The 20,787-nt window shown below is 36.0% G+C and overlaps 1 protein-coding gene across 1 annotated transcript in view; it reads right to left on the bottom strand.

The window, feature by feature from the left end:
- LOC145666021 (putative gonadotropin-releasing hormone II receptor) overlaps positions 1-20,787 on the bottom strand; it is a 683,846-nt gene that overhangs the window by 145,851 nt on the left and 517,208 nt on the right. The window lies entirely within an intron of this gene.

Below are 20,787 nucleotides of genomic sequence, written 5' to 3'. Positions count from 1 at the left end.
TCCGGTTTTTTCCAGGAAAATACCAACCTCGTATTCCCTTATTTTCGTCTACAATATCTGCGTATAATTTCATTCATTTCGGTTCACTTCTTTTTGCCTTTCGGGAGTCAACTTTCAAAATTTTGGGTGGGAGGTTATGCCCCTAAAACCGTTTTCCCGTAGAACATTTAAAACCAGTATTCGCTTACGTATCGCGTGTTACCATACACAAAGTTATGTTGCAATTATTCATGTCCTTTACACACATCTGACATACTGTTAAGACCACTTTTGATTTTTCGTGATCCAAGATTTGGAGGTGTCCGTGCCCCAGCGTGCCGTTTTTTCAGGAAATTACGAAAAACTTATTCTCGTTTTACGTCTGCAATATCTGTGCACAATTTCATTCTCTTCCGTTCACTTCCTCTTGATTTTCGGGCCTCAACTTTAAGTTTGGGGAGAGGGCATTTGCCCCCAAAACCGTTTCCACGCAGATCAGAAGGAAACGTATTATTTGCGTATTGTTAATACACAAAGTTATGTTGCATTTCTTGATGTCGTTTACACACATCTGACATACTGTTCCTAGCACATTTGATATTTCGTGATCAAGGGTTAGGGGAGTCCGTGCCGCACACAACCATTTCCCCAGGAAAATACGAAATCCTTATTCCTTCATTTTATATCTACAATATCTATGCACAATTTTATTCACTTTGGATCATTTCTTCTTTTTCTCGGGATTCAACTTTCAAAATTTTGGGTGGGGTTTTCCCCCTAAAACCGTCTTTCCGCAGAACATATGAAGCTCGTATTCGTTTACTTTTTGCGTATTGTCCATACAAAGAGTTGTGTTGCAATTCTTCAGGTCCTTTACACACATCTAACATACTGTTACTAGAACTTTTGACATTTCGGTATCCAAGGTTTGAAGGGGTTCGTGGCGCACCCAACCATTTTTTCCAGGAAAATAGGGAACCGTATTCCCTCCTTTTACGTCTATAATATATGTGTAGAAATTCATTCAATTCGGTTCACTTCTTTTTGCCTTTCGGGCGTCAAATTTCAAAATTTTGAGTAGGAGCTTTTGTCCTTTAATACCGTTTTTCCGCAGAACATAGGGTACCCATATTGCTTTATTTCTGGCGTATTAACCATACAAAGAGATTCGTTACAATTCACCATGTCCTTTATACACATCTGGCATACTGTTGCTAACACTTTACATTTTTTGCGATCAAAACTTTGGAGGGGTTCATGCCCCACCCAGCCGTTTTCTCCAGGAAAATACGAAACACGCATTCTCATTTTATGTCTACAATATCTGTGAATAATTGCACTCACTTCGGTTCATTTCCTTTTGCCTTTCGGGCGTCAACTTTCAAAATTTTGTTTGGGAGCTTCTGTACTCTCATATGTTTATCACAGAACATAAAAGAATACGTATTGCTTTATTTTATTTTATTTTTATTTTATTTTATTTTTTTTTTTTGCGTATTATCCATACAAAAAGCTTCGGTGCATTTTTCATGTCCTTTACACACAACTCACATACAGTACTACCAATTTTAATTTTTTGTGATCAAAGGTTTGGAGGGGTCGGTTCCCAACCCAACTGTTTTCTCGAGGAAAATACAAAACCCGTATTCCGTCATTTTACGTCTACAATATGTTTAAAAATTTCATTCACTTCGGTTCACTTGTTTTTGCGTTTCGGGCGTCAACTTTCAAAATTTAGAGTGAGAGCTTTTGCCCCCTAAATTTCCCGCAGAACATAAGAAGCCCGTATTCGTTTACTTTTTGCGTATTGTCCATACAAAAAGTTATGTTACAATTCTGCATGTTCCTTACACACATCTGACATACTGTTACGAGGACTTTTGATATTTTGATATCAAAGGTTAGGGGGGTCCGTGCCGCACCCAACCCTTATTTAAAAAAATATACGAAACCCATATTCTCTCATTTTACGTCTACAATATCCATGCACAATTTCATTCACTTCTTGCCTTTCCGGCGTTAAATTTCAAACGTTTTGGAGGGGTTCTTTTGCCCCTAAAACCGTTTTCCCGCAAAACATTAAAAAAAACATATTCCTTTTTTGCGTATTGTCCATACACAAAGTTTCGTTGCAATTTTTCATGTCGTTTAAACACATCTGACATATTGTTACTAGCACTTTTGATCTTTCGTGATCAAAGGTTTGCACGGGTCCGTGCCCCACGCAACCGTTTTTTCCAGAAAAATACTAAACTCAATTTTTCGTTTTACGTATGCGATATCTGTACAAATTTTTATTCACATAGGTTTATTTATTCTTGCCTTTCCGTATTCAAGTTTCAAAATTTTTTGAGGCGAGTTCTTTTGTTCCTCAAACCGTCTTTGCGAACAACATAAAGAAATCCGTTTTCCTTTACTTTTTGCGTATTGCTCATACAAAAAGTTTCGTTGCAATTCTTCATGTCCTTTACACACATCTGACATACTTACTAGCACTTTTGATTTTTCGCAATCAAAGGTTTCGTGGGGTCCGTCCCCCACAAAACAATTTTTTCCAGGAAAATTGGAAACCCGTATTCCACCACTTAATGTCTACAGTATCTGTGCAGGATTTCGTTCTATTCGGTTCACTTCTTTTTGCCCTCCGGGTGTCCATTTTTAAATTATTTTTTGGGAACCTTTGCCCCAATAAGCCGTTTTTCTGGAGAATATAGAAACACTGGTATTCCTTTATTTTTTCCAATTATTCATACAAGAAATTTCGTTTCAATACTTCGTGTTCTTTATACACATCTGACATACTGTTACTAGCACTTTCCATTTTTCGTAATCAATGGTTTGGATGGGTCTGTCCCCTATCCTACCGTTCCTTCCAGGAAAATACGAAACACGGATTCCCTGATTTTATGTCTACAATATCTGTGCACAATTTCATTTGCTTCGGTTCACTTACTTTTGCCTTTCGGGCGTCAACTTTGAAAATTTTGGATTAACCTTATGACCCCTAGAACCGTCTTTCAGCAGAAAGTAATGGAAGCGTTTTCCCTTATTTTTTGCGCATTGCCCATAGAAAAATTTCTTTGCACTTCTTCATGTCCTTTACACACATCTGACATATTGTTACCAGCAGATTTGATTTTTCGTGGTCAAAGATTGGGAGGGATCCGTGCCCCACCCAACCGTTTTTTCAAGAAAAATACGAAACTCGTATACTCATTTTACGTATACTCGTATACTCATTGTTCTTGTCTTTGCCTTTAGAGTGTCAACTTTCACACTTTAGGGTGGGGCTTTTATATTAAAACTTTACGTTATGTAACTTTTTTTACGGGATTTTTTTGGGTATGAAGGAGAGGAATTCTTTCCTCTGATATCTGTTTCTTGCCATTCATCTTGTTTGAACTGCTTAAGTAAGATCATTTTGTAACTTTTGATGTCATCCAGCTCCGTCACGATAATAAAATTTTCATTTTTAACAATTTGTTCTATTCTCTTATTTGCAGTTTGCCACACTGATATATTTGTTACAAAATCGAGGTTTGGTCCAACTCCTTTCGAATTCGCAACGAACCCAACCGTGGAGCTTTTACGGTAGCCTGCTATTGCAGGAAAAGCGGAATTGCAGGTGGTAATGCACTTTTGGACTCGTGTATACCAGTACGAAAATCTTCCCAAGTTCTTAACGACGAGTATGCTATGCATACGATTGCTCATGCAGCATAGCGTATCATGCAAAAGCATACGTACTCCATAAAACGAGTAATATTTTACATATTATGAATGAATAAAACCAAGTCCCGCTTTAATAAAGTTTATTCCCTCCCCATCTTTGATCACAGTATAGCTCTTCTATGAAGCATGCTTTAGCATACGATCCAATAAAAGATAATTAATTTGATCACAGATTAGCTGATCTACATTATGTAAATAAATGATTAAATTAAAATACGAAAGAATTAAAATAATTAATTTGATCACAATCAGAGATTGTTCATCATGTTTTTAATATTTCGAATATAATTCCTTTCAGTTTTTTTAATAGAAACAATCCCTATAAAGTAATTACTTTATAGAGGTCATTCAACCTTTCTAGAAACTACTTCTAACAGTTTACCTTTTCAGGAACCGGTCTGACCACTTAAGGGTCGGGAAATAAACCCTCCCCCTCCTAAAATCCTCTAAGGGCCTGTCCGATCACACAAAAGAAAGTAGTCAACACCAATAATATAATTAACAGACAATATCCCTACTGTTGACGAGGGTCTCATCCTTTTCTACTCATCGTATCGAGTTAAGTGGTAGTTTTGTTTTGGCTACACTGTATGTAGTTCTCAGAACATGGGGAGTACAAGAAACTATTCGATTGGAGAAATATATTGAATTTAGTGGATCAGGGGATACAAAATTTTTGAACGCCACCTAAATCGAGTTTTCATATTTTTTACGGAATAAGCACATCATACTGAGTTAAGTGATAGTTTAGGTTGGCTATACTGTTCTCAGATAATGGGGCGTACAAGAAAATGTTTGATTGAATGAAATATATTGAATTTTGTGGATCAGGGGCCTCAAAATTTTGAACAGCACCAAATCGAGTTTTCTATTTATTTTTTATTTTATTTTATTTTATTTTTTTACGGAATAATCACATCATGCTGAGTTAAGTGATAGTTTTGGTTTGGCACACTGTATGTAGTTCTCAGAATATGGGACGTACAAGAAAATATTTGATTGAATGAAATATAGTGAATTTTTTGAATGAGAGGCCACAAAATTTTTCAGCGGCACCAAAATCGAGTTTTCACTTTTTTTCTTTTTTTTTTACGGAATAAGCATATCATACTAAGTTAAGTGGTGGTTTTGGTTTGGCTACACTGTATGTAGATCTCAGATTATGGGGCGTACAAGAAAATGTTTGATTGAGTGAAACACATATTGAATTTTCTAGATCAGTGGCCACAAAATTTTTGAACGGCACCTAAATCGAGTTGTCATATATATTTTTTTAACGGGAAAAGCACATCATACTGAGCAAATATTTAGTTTTGATTTTTCTACACTATAGGTAGTTCTCAAATTTTGGAGCGTACAAGAAAATCTTTGATTGAGTGAAATATATTGTATTTTGTGGATCAGGGGCCACAAAATTTTTCAACGGCATTTAAATCGAGTTTTCTTATTTTTTACGGAATAAGTGCATCATACTGACATGCCTAAATCGGTATTTTTAGTTTGGATATACTATATGTAGTTCCCGAGATATAAGGCTTGGAAAATTTTTTTCCTGAAATGTATTGGACCCTTTGATCCAAAAATAAAACCTTTTAAAAGGAAAATTTTTAAAATCTATTGAGTAGATAGACACTCATTGTGATTTAGAATACATTCATCCTACAGTTAAGAACTTAATCTATAGTATACTGCTATGATCTCGCTCGTTTCAACTTAGAGTAACCAAATCTTGAAAGGACTCAAATTTGTTAATTTCTAATATAGTTGATTCTTCTGGCATGAAACAGATTATTCTTTTGACATGAGGCTGGTATTTCTTGGTGAAAAATTTAATCATTTTGAAATGTTTTTACTAAGATACTATCAATCATAAATTTCATCTTTCTTTTCCATACTTCTACTCAAAAATGTGTATGTGTCTTAGGGTGTACTCGAACCATTAATATTTGGTGTCATCATTTTGGTTTGACTATTTTTCACTACTTTGTGCTCTTCCCTAGCTACTTCACATAGAAAGATTGTGAGTGAAATATTCAAATTGTATTCTGCTAAAGCCATTTTCAAGGTTTCTTCATATATCTGCAAATTTAGTATAGATACGAATTTGTGATAGTGCAGGTATCGTGTAATATAATTTCACAACAAAAAAGGAATCTTAAAGAATTCATGAACGAATGTTAAAATGTTAAGTTCGGTTATCCCAGAGTTCGAAATTATAAACATCAAAACATGCACACATTGAGCGTGATTATTGTACGATAAAAGAAGCTACTGTACAACATTAAATTATGCACTAAAAGAGAATATGATGTGTAGATACATCAGTCTAAGACAAATAAAGAAATTAAAGTAGATATTAAATTAAACATGGATGAAGTTATGAACTTCAGTTTAGCGGTGGTCTATGTTAGAAAAGAAAACAAGAAAAGAAGTTGCCCAGTTTGTTATTTATGTTGTTTCTAGCGGGATCGTCATTAAGTGATAAGTGACGTAAATATACATAAATATAAGCTATCGAATTTCTCAGAAAGAATGCTTTTAGAAACATCGTATCTTCCTTTCAGTAGTCTTCTTCTGTTACTTCAAAATGTGCAAAGGTTATTTTTACATAATGAAATATCAGCATTGTTCTTGCTTAAAAAAAATCAAATTCCTCTTCCTGGGCAAAAGGTGAATTGCTGTGAAGTTAGCTTAAAATATTTTTAGGTCTTAATTTGTAAATCGAAGAACATTTCTCGGTTTAACAAATCATGAATTTGCACAGAGGCTTAAAAAAAAACCTCATAATGAGACGGATGGTGATGGTGAAATGAAAAATGGAGTAAACGAAAGAACTTCGAGAAAAATCACCTTTGTGGTGTTTTTCCATCACAAAGTTCAGGAGTGCCGCGCGACAGAAATAGAAGTAATAAATAAATCATTATATTTTATGGTATATTTCATAATTTTAAGTATTCTTCCCATCATGATTTTATGTTTATTTTCAATATTAGTTACGGAGCTACTTACTGAAAGAGTTTATAGAAAATCAATTTCAAAAGTCTTCATCTGCTTTCACGAAGAAAAAAATATCGTTTTAAAAGTCCATCTTTATAAAAGCAAGAAAGAAATGTAATTCGCCTAATGCACAGCAAAATTTATTCAAGTTTTTGTTTATTTTCTACTCTAGTATATTCTACCATGAAGTAGCTTTATTGTGGCATGGAACTTGCATTACTGACATTGCAAGTAAATTGATTTTACTTTGTTCCTTGAGATTTCGAACATTTTTGGAAACAAAGTCCAGTTCCTCTCAACCTTCAATGCAAAAGACGGGTAGGATTAATAACATGTTATATAAGAAAACAGCAAGATGTTTTGAAGTATTCTTGCTTTTTAAATTGCTGATATCGATAACTTCTCATAAAGTTCCCCTTTGTTTGGCTTCAAGGGAAGTAACTGGACAAAAGTACATTTTGGGGACACCAGAACTGGCAGTGATATAATTAACAAATCGCTTAGTGCAGATGGTTAATCACTGTAGTATATTCGAATTATGATATTTGCCTTACTTCAATCTTATTAAATCGTTCTAGATTGAATATATAAATAATGAAAAATACGGTACTTTTAGGTTTACGGGCTAGGTTAAAGGAGACGGTGATGATGAGAAATGAATGAAATAGTTTAATGAAAAATGTGGAAAGAAACGGGACAATCCTAAGAAAACTCACGCACATTGGTTTGTCCACCACAAAACTCACATATAAATAATTTGAAGTCACAAATGTAATAGATTATCTTAACGTCCTGCATTATAACTATTCTTTTTAACCTTTTACAAAATTATCATACACATACTGCCACATTATCGATGAATTTTCACCCCTATCTTTGACAGAAATACAGGGAAAATGAGTCAGACCTAAAGGAAATTCGTAAAGGTTTAGGGTCTTTCTTTACTTTCTCTCGTGAAGATAGTCTATGCATCTCTGAACAGACCGCATATACTAGTAATACGCATGTAATCACTAGTAAAGCCTATACCGTTAAGTTTTAATAATTTATTAGTGTTCATAATTATATTACTATTCGTATTTAGTTCCCAGTATCACTACTAACTTAACACATCTTTAACTGCAATTTTTTAATCAAAGTTCCGAAAACTATTATTTGAAATTTATATTTTACAGAATATTAAAATATAATTATTTACTAATATACATTATTGTGATAAGCTTTGCAACAGCATTTTCAAACTTTCACCGAGATTAAAGAAAAAAGATCTCCTCCAGTTCCTTACCAGAGAGTAGCGTTCCCAAAACTGATGCAACGTTCCCTCTTTGTACTGACATACTGATGCGTTGTAATAGAAAAGAAAAATAGAAAAAAATTTCAAATTGTCATTCGGAACCAATTACAGGAAAAATAATTCTCTGAATCCTATTAGGTTCACTGTTCATTGTTTCTGAGACATTTGAAAATAATAATAAAACAAAACATGCATTTTTTGCCTTTGCTGACAAACGAACAGATTATTAGTTGAAAAGAAGGAGTAATTACATAGTATCTCTTCTTATTTTAGTATTAGATCCTCTGGAAGTCTAACTTGTAAAATACACATAAACGTACATTCCGCATCAAAAAAATTGCGACAGCTAACCCCGTACAGCTAGGCCACCCAATATACACCTTCTTATCCCATAATCGTGTCTGGTAAAAACATCCCCTCTCACTCCTCCTTTCCTCTCTCCCATACTAAAATCAGCAAAAAAGATGAGTGCAATTCTTATTTCAAAATATACATATATTAGTATACACAAAATGAAACAATCAAACCGAGACGAAACTAGATTCATAAGATAATGTAGGGAGAGACTTAAACACACACAGAATGAACAGTTGAAAGCGATGTATGCCTGCTAGACAGACATACAGAAGTGAGATAGAGAGAGGAAAGGGGAGAGAAGAAGAAGAAGAAAACTGAACACAAATAAAAATAAGGAATTTAAAAGTATTTAAAAAGAAAGAACCTAACATTATCAAGTTCCGTTTCCAGAGATCCAACAGGAATATAGAAGTAAGTTTGGATTATATATTTCTTCATTACTATTCGAATACATAGAAGAGACAGGAAACAATCATTAAGTCACTTTCAAAAGAAATACCAAACTTGGAGGTCAAATTAAATACTCAATTTCCTGTGAAATTGTAGAGCTCTGAAACACATATAGAACAATGTCAATAGTTTAACACACGTGATTTGTTTCACGTGTTTCGGTAGCAAATTCGGTGGTGTTCATTGAACGTACGGATACGAAATACATTATAATAAACCCAGTAATACCTCCATTCCGGACTACTAATACAAACTGAACAAAAATAAAGAAAAGAAACAAAGAAAAGAATAAATGAATGATTGCTATTTTACTGCTAAATTTCTATTAGAAAGAGTCAATATTAGAAGTCCAAACTGTATCATAATGAAAAGTTACAGATGTTCAAAACAAAAATTGGATGTTCTTTATAAACGTAACAGACTTTGTATGTTTTACATTGAAAACGTGAATAAAATACATTGAATTATAGGATGGAAACGAACTTTGTCAAACTAATATAAATAAAATCTTCTCTTGAATCAGCAGAAAAGGGGCCATTTTCTAGTTATATCTGAAGATTTATCTGTTCTGAACATCCACTCTCGATTTCACCTATTGTGAATATAACTTTCTAATTCGAACAGATAGAATGAACGCACCAGAGCTTAAGTGGGCCATTGCATCAGTTGGGTGATGTGGATTGGTTATGGACCGACACTGCGTCGAAGATTCGAACCCGTACTGACCCAGTGATTCGATTGAGACACGGCAACCTGGAGGAAAAAGAACAGATTTACCAGAGAGAGAAGTAATAAATAGGAGACGAAGATGAAGATGACTAGACCAGAGATGGGCACCCTCACTCATTTTTGCCCTCAAGAGGGCCGCCCTCACCCTCACTCACCCTCATTTCGGTAGATGAGGGTGAGAGTGAAAGAGTCTATTGAGGATGAGGGTGTCTGAGGGTGAGGGGGTCAACTGAGGGTGAGGGTGTCTGAGGGTGAGGGTGAGGAATTCGATTGAGGGTGAGGGTGTCTGAGGGCGAGTATGAGGGAATCAACTGAGGGTAAGGGTGGCTGAGGGTGAGGGTGAGGTAGTCAACTGAGGGTGAGGGTAGCTGCGGGTGCGGGGAAAGGAGTCAACTGAGGGTGAGGGTGAATGAGGGTGAGGGTGAGGGTGAGGGTGAGTGAGGGTTAGCAAAAATGCCCATCACCAATCAAATCTCCTGGACCTTTCTCCACGTTGAGTGAGTCAGGTGAAAAAAGCAATGCTATACACGAGTTGAGTTTCCGAACGTTGCTTTTACAGTCTGCATTTCCGCTATCTCGAAATCCATAACCACAGTTACAGGGTCCGGGTATTCACTGAATTCACTGCACTGATACACCACCGCACGAAACAGTTCTTCATATGAATTTTGTGTCTTGTTCTGCATTAGGGCATACACCTAGTAAAGGAAGTCTCACCTCAAATAACATATAGGGCCTGCGTGATATTTTTAAGGAGTCATTGAAAAGTTTCCGTCCACCTTCCATATTTCACTTCTGAATAGTTCCATAAGGCTATATTTAAAGAAAACGGTTAGAAATATTTATGTTTTTTTCCCTTTATATAAATTTGTTTTCTTCACATATATATCCAATAACAATTCGCCAATGTTTAATCAGAGTTGAAATATAACATTCTTCTTTCAATAGTTTCTAGAAAAGATCACTGTTTTCACATGACTCAGTTAACGTGGAGGAAGGTCCAAGTGTTTGGGCTCAGAGAACGGTACAAGAACGATGCAAATTTTCGTCTACTTTGCGGGAAAATGAACGGATTGGCATATCTTCTCATATTTGTTTGCAATTTTCTGTTCTGAAATTTTGATATTGGCGAAACTTAATATTTGGAAATAGTGATATATAAACCCATTAGTTCCCTACGTTGCCTTTGCTTTTAACATTTGCTGAAGCTGGCACTATTTTCTTGTATTTGCTCGTGCGTCGAGTACCCGAAACTTACATTTTGCAGGGTTCAACACCAACCGAATTGTTTTCCAAGTTTGATTAAAATAACGTAAACTGTTTAGGTCATTTACTTTGCCTCTACTTAGTTCAAGAAAGATAAAAAAATAACCATGACAAAATTTCCTATATGATATGTATTTCTGTGATAGAATTACTGGAAACTTTTATCTCTTACCTCAAATACGATATCTAAAATATGTAACTATTTAATAATAATAATAATAATAATAATAATAATAATAATAATAATAATAATAATAATAATAATAATAATTATTATTATTATTATTATTATTATTATTATTATTATTATTATTATTATTATATATTTCGATTTGCTTCAGTTGAAGATTAAAGAAAGCAATTTCAAAAGCTTTTTCGATTCATTCATTGTACTTGTATTATGTTCTAAAAGACACTGGTGATGAAATTATCGTGACAAAATTTTTGGTGACGAAATTACCTATGTGGTAATATTTTGGTAACAAAATTACCGGTGACGAAATTACCATGACGAACTTTCTGGTAACGAAGTTTCCGGTGACAAAATTACCGCCGCCCGTCGGACATAAGCTCACCGACAAAAAGCTCACTGGACATAAGCTGATCGGTAGTCTTATATTACAGGCGCGGACAAAAGCTCACCGACTTTTAATAAAATTCACATAATATTGAAATTTAATATTGAATATAATATTAATAATATTGAAATTTAGGCGTTGGCTACTTCCTAAGCGGAAAATGGAGCTACTATATTATATCACTTATCAGGTGTAAAATAATAATAATAATAATAATAATAATAATAATAATAATAATAATAATAATAATAATAATAATAATAATAATAAGGACGTTGGGAGTTGCGTTGTATTAAACGTGGACAGACCTGGAAGAACTTGTAACAAAATACCCTGGATATTAAAATCTAGACATTGATTACAATTACAAATAGGCCTAAGAATTCAGTAGAAAGCAGAGCTACTAATGTTGTATAGCAGTTATCAGATATCAGAATAAGATAGAGATGTTGCAAGTTTAATGTGTTAAGCATGGGCGACAGTAGGCGTAATTTTTGCCCTGGAAATTTTGGAACCAAAATTTTCTTATATGGCGGACAATCCAACCAATTTCACTGCATTAAAATATTTTCATGATTAGGCATGCATACTTACATAATAGAATTTGGTTACTTAACAGGATTCGTGATGCTGGTTTGTGACTTTTTTTTAACGAATTCATCATACTCAGATGTATTTAGGCCTTGGTTCTTAGTGCTGTCGTCGTGTTTGCAGCCTAACACTCAAAGAAATCTCTTTCTTATTTACTAACACAAAGGTTTTTCTTTTGGTTCATAAGTTGTTTTGTTCTTAATAAATAAAATAAGAAAGAGGTTCATTTGATTAGTATTGGTCTGCAAGTATAATAACAGCCTTAAGACTTGAACTCTGCAACATTCTTAATATTTTATTCTGATGTTTGATAACTCCTATTTCTATTGAGAAGGTAGGCCTACTAGTAGTCAAAGCCCAGATTTAAATATCCGGAGCATTTTATTACAAGTGCCTCAAAGTCAACCCACGTTTAACACATTAAACCCCGCAACATTCTTATTACTTTATTCTGATATCTGACAACTGATATATAGCATTAGTAGCTCTATTTTCATACCCATCATGCGTTTTTCTAAAAGGGAGAGCGGTAGCTCGTTGGTAGAGCTTTCACCTTTGGTGCTTCGGTCCCGGGTTCCATCCCAGTCCCCGCCAAGCAAACTTTGTGGTGGACAACTAATTTGGGCTTGGGTATCCTCGGGGTTCTCCCACTTTCTTCATTCACCATTTCATTCGTTATTCATCCGTCTTCTTTAGCCCAACCGCCATAAAAGTGGGACGTAAAATTTAAAAGATTTCATTTCATTTTTTTCTAAAAAGAAATGAAATATTTCTGAGTTGATTTCAACCATAGTAAAAAAAAGAAAAAAAGAATATAACAAGGAGACACCCTTTCACCAAAATTTCGTTTACCAATATTTCTGTGCTGCAAAATTTCCTGCACCGAAAGTTTCAGCATAGAGGAGAGGGTTGGATTACTTTCTTCAGTAAAAGGAAGTAGCACTCTTTCTTTATCCAAATCCGTTTTCAATTTATATTTTTATATTCAAAATCTGTATAAGGGGATCAGCGAATTTAAGAAAGGCTATCAACCTCGTGCTTATATATTAAAGAAATCTGACGGAACAGTTCTCACTGATACGGATAGCCTCTTAAATAGATGGAAAGATTTCTTTGACGATTTGCTGAACACGCAGCCAAAAACTAATGTGCGTGGAGAAAAAGAGATACACACCGCAGAACCGTATATTCCAGAACCCAATCGAATAGAAGTGGAAGCCGCTATAAAGAAATTAAAGAAACACAAATCTCCGGGTGTAGATGAAATTCCGGCTGAGTTAATTTTAGCTGGAGGCGAAAAATTGTGGAACAAGATACACAAACTCATTCTCCTTATCTGGAACAAGGAAGAATTGCCACAAGAGTGGAAAGAGTCAATCATTGTTCCAATTCACAAGAAAGGCGACAAAACTGACTGTAATAATTATCGAGGCATTTCTCTTCTGTCAACATCCTATAAAATCCTTTCAAATATTCTATTAGCAAGACTGACCCCATACGCAGATGAAATTATTGGAGATTATCAGTGCGGATTTAGACGAAATCGATCAACTATCGACCAAATATTTACCATTCGCCAAATACTCGAAAAGAAGTGGGAATACAATACCCCGGTACATCAACTATTTATTGATTTCAGAAAGGCTTACGACTCTGTTAGGAGAGAAATATTATACAACGTTCTTACAGAGCTTGGAATACCGAGAAAGCTAATTAGATTAATTAAGATATGTTTAAGTGAATCCCAAAGTAAAGTCCGGGTAGGAAAATTTTTGTCCGCGAGCTTCCACGTCGAAAATGGCCTGAAACAAGGAGATGCGTTGTCGCCTTTATTATTTAACTTTGTGCTGGAATACGCCATAAGAAAAATCAAAGATAGCAACCAGGGCCTAGAGTTGAACGGCATTCACCAGGTTATGGCATATGCTGATGATGTAAATTTAATAGGGGATGATAGGAGAACAGTAGAAATAAATGCAGAGATATTATTAAACGCTTGCAGGGACATGGGTTTAGAAGTAAATGCAGAGAAAACTAAATACATGGAAGTGCGTCGGGACCGTAATACGGCAAATTGTGGAGGCGTTAAAATATTAAATAATACTTTTGAAAAAGTGGATACTATCAAATATTTAGGATCAATGTTAACAGACGAAAATCATATTCACGAAGAAATTAAATGTCGACTAAAAGCAGGGAATTCGTGTTACTATTCGGTTCAAAATCTCTTGTCGTCGCGAGTTCTGTCGAGGAATTTGAAGCTTAAAATATATAAAACGATAATCATGCCTGTTGTTCTGTATGGTTGCGAAACATGGTCGCTTACTCTGAGGGAAGAACATAGACTGAAAGTATTTGAGAACAGGATCCTGAGAAGAATATTCGGACCCAAGAGGAACGAGAATGGGGAATGGCGGAAGCTTCATAACGAGGAACTACATATTTTATACGGTTTACCCAACATTGTTAGGGTCGTCAAGTCTAGGAGGCTTAGGTGGGCAGGTCATGTAGCTAGAATGGAAGAAAGTAGAAACGCTTTCAAAGTCTTGACTGGTAGACCCATAGGAAAACGACCATTAGGAAGACCTAGGGGCAGATGGGAGGATAATATTAAGATGGATCTCGCAGAAATAGGAATACAAAGTAGAAACTGGATCCAATTAGCTAAGGATAGAAGTCAGTGGAGAGCTTTTGTGAACGCGGCACTGAACCTACGGGTTCCATAGGCCATAGAGTTAGTTAGTTATATTCAAAATCTACTTAATATTAACATTCAAAATGTGGTTTTCACTTTTGTCATATTTTCTGTTTGCCATTTTTCAGTATCTTCTTTTGTTTTATTCAGGTTTATTTTCCTTTGCAATTAAATTAGTTAACCTATAAATGTATTTAGTTTTCATTATTGTATTCTTTATTGCATTAATTATCTTATAATATAATTATATTATTAGTGGTGAGCTTATGTCCGGGGAGCTTTTGTCCGCTTTTCCATTAACAAAGGTGAGCTTATGCTCGGTGAGCTTATTGTCGGTGAGCTTATGTCCAGTGAGCTTATGTCCGCGACCCTTTGATATTCTTTCTTGTCTTGGTGAACCCGAGCGCGAGCGATCCTAGTGCAAAATAGCCATCTATTATATATATATACAAGTATATGAAATATAAATAATATTATACAGTTGATATAATGTATATCTTGGTATATTGCAATATATAAATTTTAATCACTTGAATGAGAATCATATTAACCCTTACTTATTGTTTATTTAGTACATGAAAGAAAGTGTGAGTGTGAGGGAGTTGATAGAGGGTGGCTGAGGGTGAGGAAGTCGATTGAGGGTGAGGGAGTCGATTGACGGTGAGGGAGTCGATTGAGGGCGAGGGTGTCTGAGGGTGAGGGTTAGGGAGTCGATTGAGGGTGAGGGTGAAGGAGTCGAGTGAGGGTGAGAATGGCTGAGGATGAGGGTGAAGGTATCGATTGAGGGTGAGGGTGAGTGAGGGTGAGGGTGAAGAAGTCGACTGAGGGTGAGGGTGACTGAGGGCGAGAGTGAAGGAGTCGACTGAGAGTGAGGGTGGCTGAGGGTGAGGGTGGAGGTGTCGATTGAGGGTGAGGTTGAGTGAGGGTGAGGGTGAAGGAGTCGACTGAGAGTGAGGGTAGCTGAGGGTGAGGGTAAGGGAGTCGAGTGAAGGTGGCTGAGGGTGAGTGTGAAGGAGCCAACTGAGGGTGAGGGTGGCTGAGGGTGATAGTGAGGGAGTCGACTGAAGGTGAGGGTGGCTGAGGGTGACTGAGGGAGTCAACTGAGGGTGAGGGTGAGTGAGGGTTAGCAAAAATGCCCATCTCTGGACTAGACACACAGAGAAAGACGAATTTATAAATGAACACTACTTATCATTATACTGTATGACAAAGAACGCATACAGTCATTACTCATATTCTCACAAGTGATGCTTTGTAAGTTCTCCAACGGCAGATGAATCTCTGTTTCTAGCCATTATGTTATGAGAAAAAGAATTTACTTGATGGGGAATCGAACCGAGGTTTTCCAATTGCAAGTCCAGCATGCTACCGCTACTCCACAGATTATTCCCCCCCAAACATTTTTAACAAATATTGTAGTGTTGCTTTCTAAGACCAGTAATGTGAAAAGTGGATACTTCAGATCGTTGAATAGGTTCGATCCGTTCTAGTAATTCCTGTAAATGTTGTTTGCTCATCCTCAACCAACATTCGTAAATTGTCTCTATCGTGTTACAGATGTGTGCTTCCTCCTTCTTAACGATTCCTCATTTAGTATGAAAAGTCAATCTTCGATTCCTCACGATCGCTTTGTGAAAAAACAAAGGTTGGCCTCAAGAAGGTTTGAACCTATGTTGCCTAGCTGCATTACTCATGAGTCCCACACGTTACCCCTACACTATCTTGGCAGCTCAAAACATAAACCAAATATTACTACGTTCAGCCGTGATGTTTGGAAAGAACTAGTTTCTTTCTGTAATGCTATTTGGCACGTAACAATACACGCCGAAATTCATTTATTCGATGACCTGGAGACAAGATAGTGCCCAGTAATAAACTAAATAACATACAATGGAGGAAAAATTTCAGAAATAATACCAAGTTATGCAGTAATTTCCCAGTGCACATTCAAAAGTACAATCATAATAATAATAATAATAATAATAATAATAATAATAATAATAATAATAATAATAATAATAATAATAATACCAAGACATTTTAACCTTCATTCCATAAGATGTCACCTCAACGAAGAGTAATATTAATATCCTATTATATTTTCGTGTCCACACACGAGCAAGTCACACAGCGTCTATCTTGCGAACGATCCTTTTGGGATTAGGCTCCTGTCTCATTTCCGTTTCTATAAAGGCCACACACATGGTGTTTATCCAAAATAAAGTTATATGGCATGAGGAGGGATCTATCTTACGTATACATAAAAGTCGAGAACAGTACTAAAAGTATTATTGTAGAATAAGCTTGCGCAAAGCGATACACAAAATATTTACTTACGTCTTGCTGCACGTGGACACGGGTTTGAGTCAGTTGAGGACTATTGACCACAGTAGTTCTTAACCCACTTTAGCTCAAATTGCAAGCCCCGTCGTTAGGAGCCTAGATGTTCGTTTTAGTCTTTCGTAGTAATTTTTTGTACTGGTAATAGTGTTTCTTTTGCTGTATTGTTTTTACTCTTTTCTTCGTTTTAAAAATATATTCAAATAAATGTCATCATACTTCCTCTTATTTCGAATGTAAAGATGAAAATTTGAACGTTCCGACATAGCTGCATAAAATAAAAAAGTGGGAGCGTCGGGCTTCTAACCCATGCTCATGGACACCAAAAGTACAACAAGCAAGTGCCGGAAACCCCGTGATTATGATGGTTAGTCGTAAGAAAATAATAAGCTTGTGCGGATTATTTTCGTTCCTTATTCTAGAGAGGTGGTAAATGTGGAGATAAGTTTGATGCTAGGCGACTTCAGCCAGTAAGGTTATTCTTCAGAAAATATAGGAGAAGATACGCTTTCGCGGAAAAGAGACATATGAGGTCAAATCCAATCCTAAGATACTTTTTTGAGTACGAATCAATACAATGCGCCTGCGTTGTTTTCACAACGTCACAATCGAATGCATATTATCGTTAGCTGATATTATGCATTGTGGTGTGCTGGGACTCTGGGAGCATGGCGCGTCATTACGACAGTGCTGTTAAACAGGGTATTATAGCTCTCATTTAACATGCAAACATGAGTGTTACTGATGCAGGTCTGGAATATGGCGTCGATCGTGCTACTGCGTACAGATGGTGGAAACATCATCAAGAAAGTGGAAATGTAGCCCGAAAACCTGGATCTGGCCGGCCCCGAGTTTCTTCTGCGGTTCAAGATTACTCTCTAACTGAATATTGCCGTCGGCATCCTTTCATGTCTGCCCGACAACTAAAAGAAGCATAAGGGTTTCCAGGTGATGTAAACACCGTTCGGCGCCGCCTCAGATATGCAAATCTGAGGTCGTTCCGGGCTGCAAGGAAGAACAACTGTCAGATAGTCACATGGTCGATCGACGGGCGTTTGCAGAAGAATATATCGGTCGTATGTGGGACAGTGTTGTCTTTACAGACGAGAAAGTTGTTTCTACTGCAAACGATGGGCCTCGGCGTGTCTATCGTCCACCTGGAACACGATATGAACCACGATACATGACCCGTTCACGTAGAATGGGACATGTTACCATTCATTGTTGGGGTTGGATATGTAAAGATGCTGCTTGTGGTGGTATCTACCCCATTAATTGTCGACTTAATGGTCAGAAATATTTGGAACAATTGGAGAATGCGCTTCCTGAGATACGAGCTCGATTATCTGACGAAATCGTACACTTACAACAGGATCATAGCTCTGTACACGATTCCAATCATGTTCAGGCATATCTACAACGGGAACCACATATAGAACTAGTCGATTGGGTACCTCGTGCAGCGGATTTGAATCCAATAGAAAACGTTTGGAGTACCGTTGTAAGAAAACTTCAAGAAAATTGGCCGTAGAATCCACCACGCACTGGAGATGAATTATGGGAGCTGGTTCAACATACATGAACGGACTGTACACGGCGAAACTGTATTGCTCGCCTGGTTGATTCCATCCCAAACCGACTGCAAGCAGTTATACAAGTTAATGGCGATTACACTCGCTATTAAATAAACATATCTGCCAACAATTCACCTATAACAGCTACCTAATTCATCTAGCGCATTTGCATATTGTATTTTGGCAAAACATGGTCTATGGCCTGTAATGTATCTAACTCCATGTATATTGCTACTAAAGACTTACTTCAATGTTCTCTTTCGTCGAGTGAAAAAACAAAAAAGAAAGCAAAAATAAAAATAATTAAAGTAAAAAACAAAAAATAATAAAAATTAAAAAACAAAAAATAATAAAAAATAAAAATAAAACATTGCATTACACAGGGTCCGGGAAACTGTCTTTATGGTTGTATGTTTAAAGTTCCTGCAAATGATGATTTGTCATGATTACAATACAAATTTCCAAACATTACAATTTCTGTTGCGTTCAATTTATCATAATGCACAAAGTATATTAAAAATTGTATTTGTGGTTTCACTTTTCTATTTGTTATTGAGCTCGCTTCGTTCAGACTGGTTTACGTTAATATAAAAGACAATGAATGATCTCACCTCAATGTGCAAATACTAACGCTAAATTGGATTTGTTAATACAAGAGCCAAAATATATTCATTGCATAATTCGACATGACAAAAAGTACACCTTGATCATGAAGCTCGGCCGCACTCTTTATTGCTTTCAACTTCATGTATCTTCGGAAAAAAAAGTAAACCAGGTTCGAACCTCCAAACCAACTTTTCCAATCGGGAAAAATTTTGTAGATGTGTTTTTTTTTCTTCAAAAATATAATAACACTTGTTATCAAGCAGGGGTACCCACAAAGGGAGGCTATGACGCAAACTGCGTCATTGAAATATTTGGGGGGTTAAAAATCTATATAAATATGTTTGACGGGGGTTAAAATCTATATAGATATGTTTGAGTGGGTGTAAAAATAAATCGAAAAGATTTTTTTTTCATGGAAGATCACCTACGGATAGACAATTGAGGGAGGGGACATCACTGTTACCAAGTGTAGATAAAAAGCAACAATGATTGAAATACTTAATGATACAATATTTCGAAATCTTGTATTAATGTCAGCAAATGCTTGTTTGTCATTTATCTCTCCATACGTATTGGAGTATTGAGATACGTAAAGGAGTGTTTCCATATGTAAAAGAATGCTCAATGTCAAGACATAGAACATAATTCTCGCCTGAGTACAAGAATAACAGTAATTATTTTATATAATTATTTTATGTAATTATTTTATATAACTTTCATGCATTGCGGAAAATAGTGTTTTATATAAAAAAGCATTGGCCCAGATAAGAATCGAACTCAGAGCCTTACGATTTGAAACCCAACGGCTTAACAGCAGTGACTAGCCTGCAAGGAACAAATGACATTTTAACTAAACAGTTTTCAAGATACATCTCTATCTGCAACATGGGTAGCTAATAATGATTACTGTCTACGGCATAACAACACAATTAACTCTAGACACCCGCCAGGGATTTTAACAAAACTGTAGACTCTCATGTTCGGAGCTCTGGTAACCCCCTAATTATCACAGAGTCATGAATTATAGACCATTGGAAAGCTTATAGACCTAAAATTCCAACGAGGTAACATTCGTGAAATTCCCGCCGTATTCGTAGAAAAAGAACAGACATAAAAAATCATTAAAAATATGAAAATATTGACTTTGCGGGTCCCTGGCAACCCTTGCAGTCTCCCTACGCTGACAAAATGATGCTAATGTGTAGGTCACATACTTGTGACAATAATATAAGAAATGGTAGCCATTGCTGCCATTGCGTAATGAATTCGTTTTATGTAGGAAATATTTTTAAAAAATATGCGCAGAAAAACATTCATTGAATTAGACATTCTCTCCCCTCCCCCACTATAGTACCACGTCCATTCAGTAATTGTTGCAATCATTTTTGCTGCACACATCATGTACACGAACAAGAATTATGCTTCTAGATCACTTCAATGAAATATATCTTGTGTTATATGGGACCGTCCCGAAAATAAATGTAAATTAACCAAATTTACACATACAAGTTACTATCATGTAGGGGACTACTTCATTGCTTCACAAACCAATTTTTAGGAATGTGCCACAAAGGGGTGAGAAATACCCGCCAAAACCTG

Source organism: Thermobia domestica, chromosome 12, assembly GCF_964235325.1.
Source record: "Thermobia domestica chromosome 12, izTheDome1.hap1.1, whole genome shotgun sequence".
NCBI lineage: Eukaryota > Metazoa > Arthropoda > Insecta > Zygentoma > Lepismatidae > Thermobia > Thermobia domestica.
The sequence above is the reverse complement of the archived record's forward strand: the minus strand, read 5'-3'. Positions and strand labels throughout refer to the sequence as shown.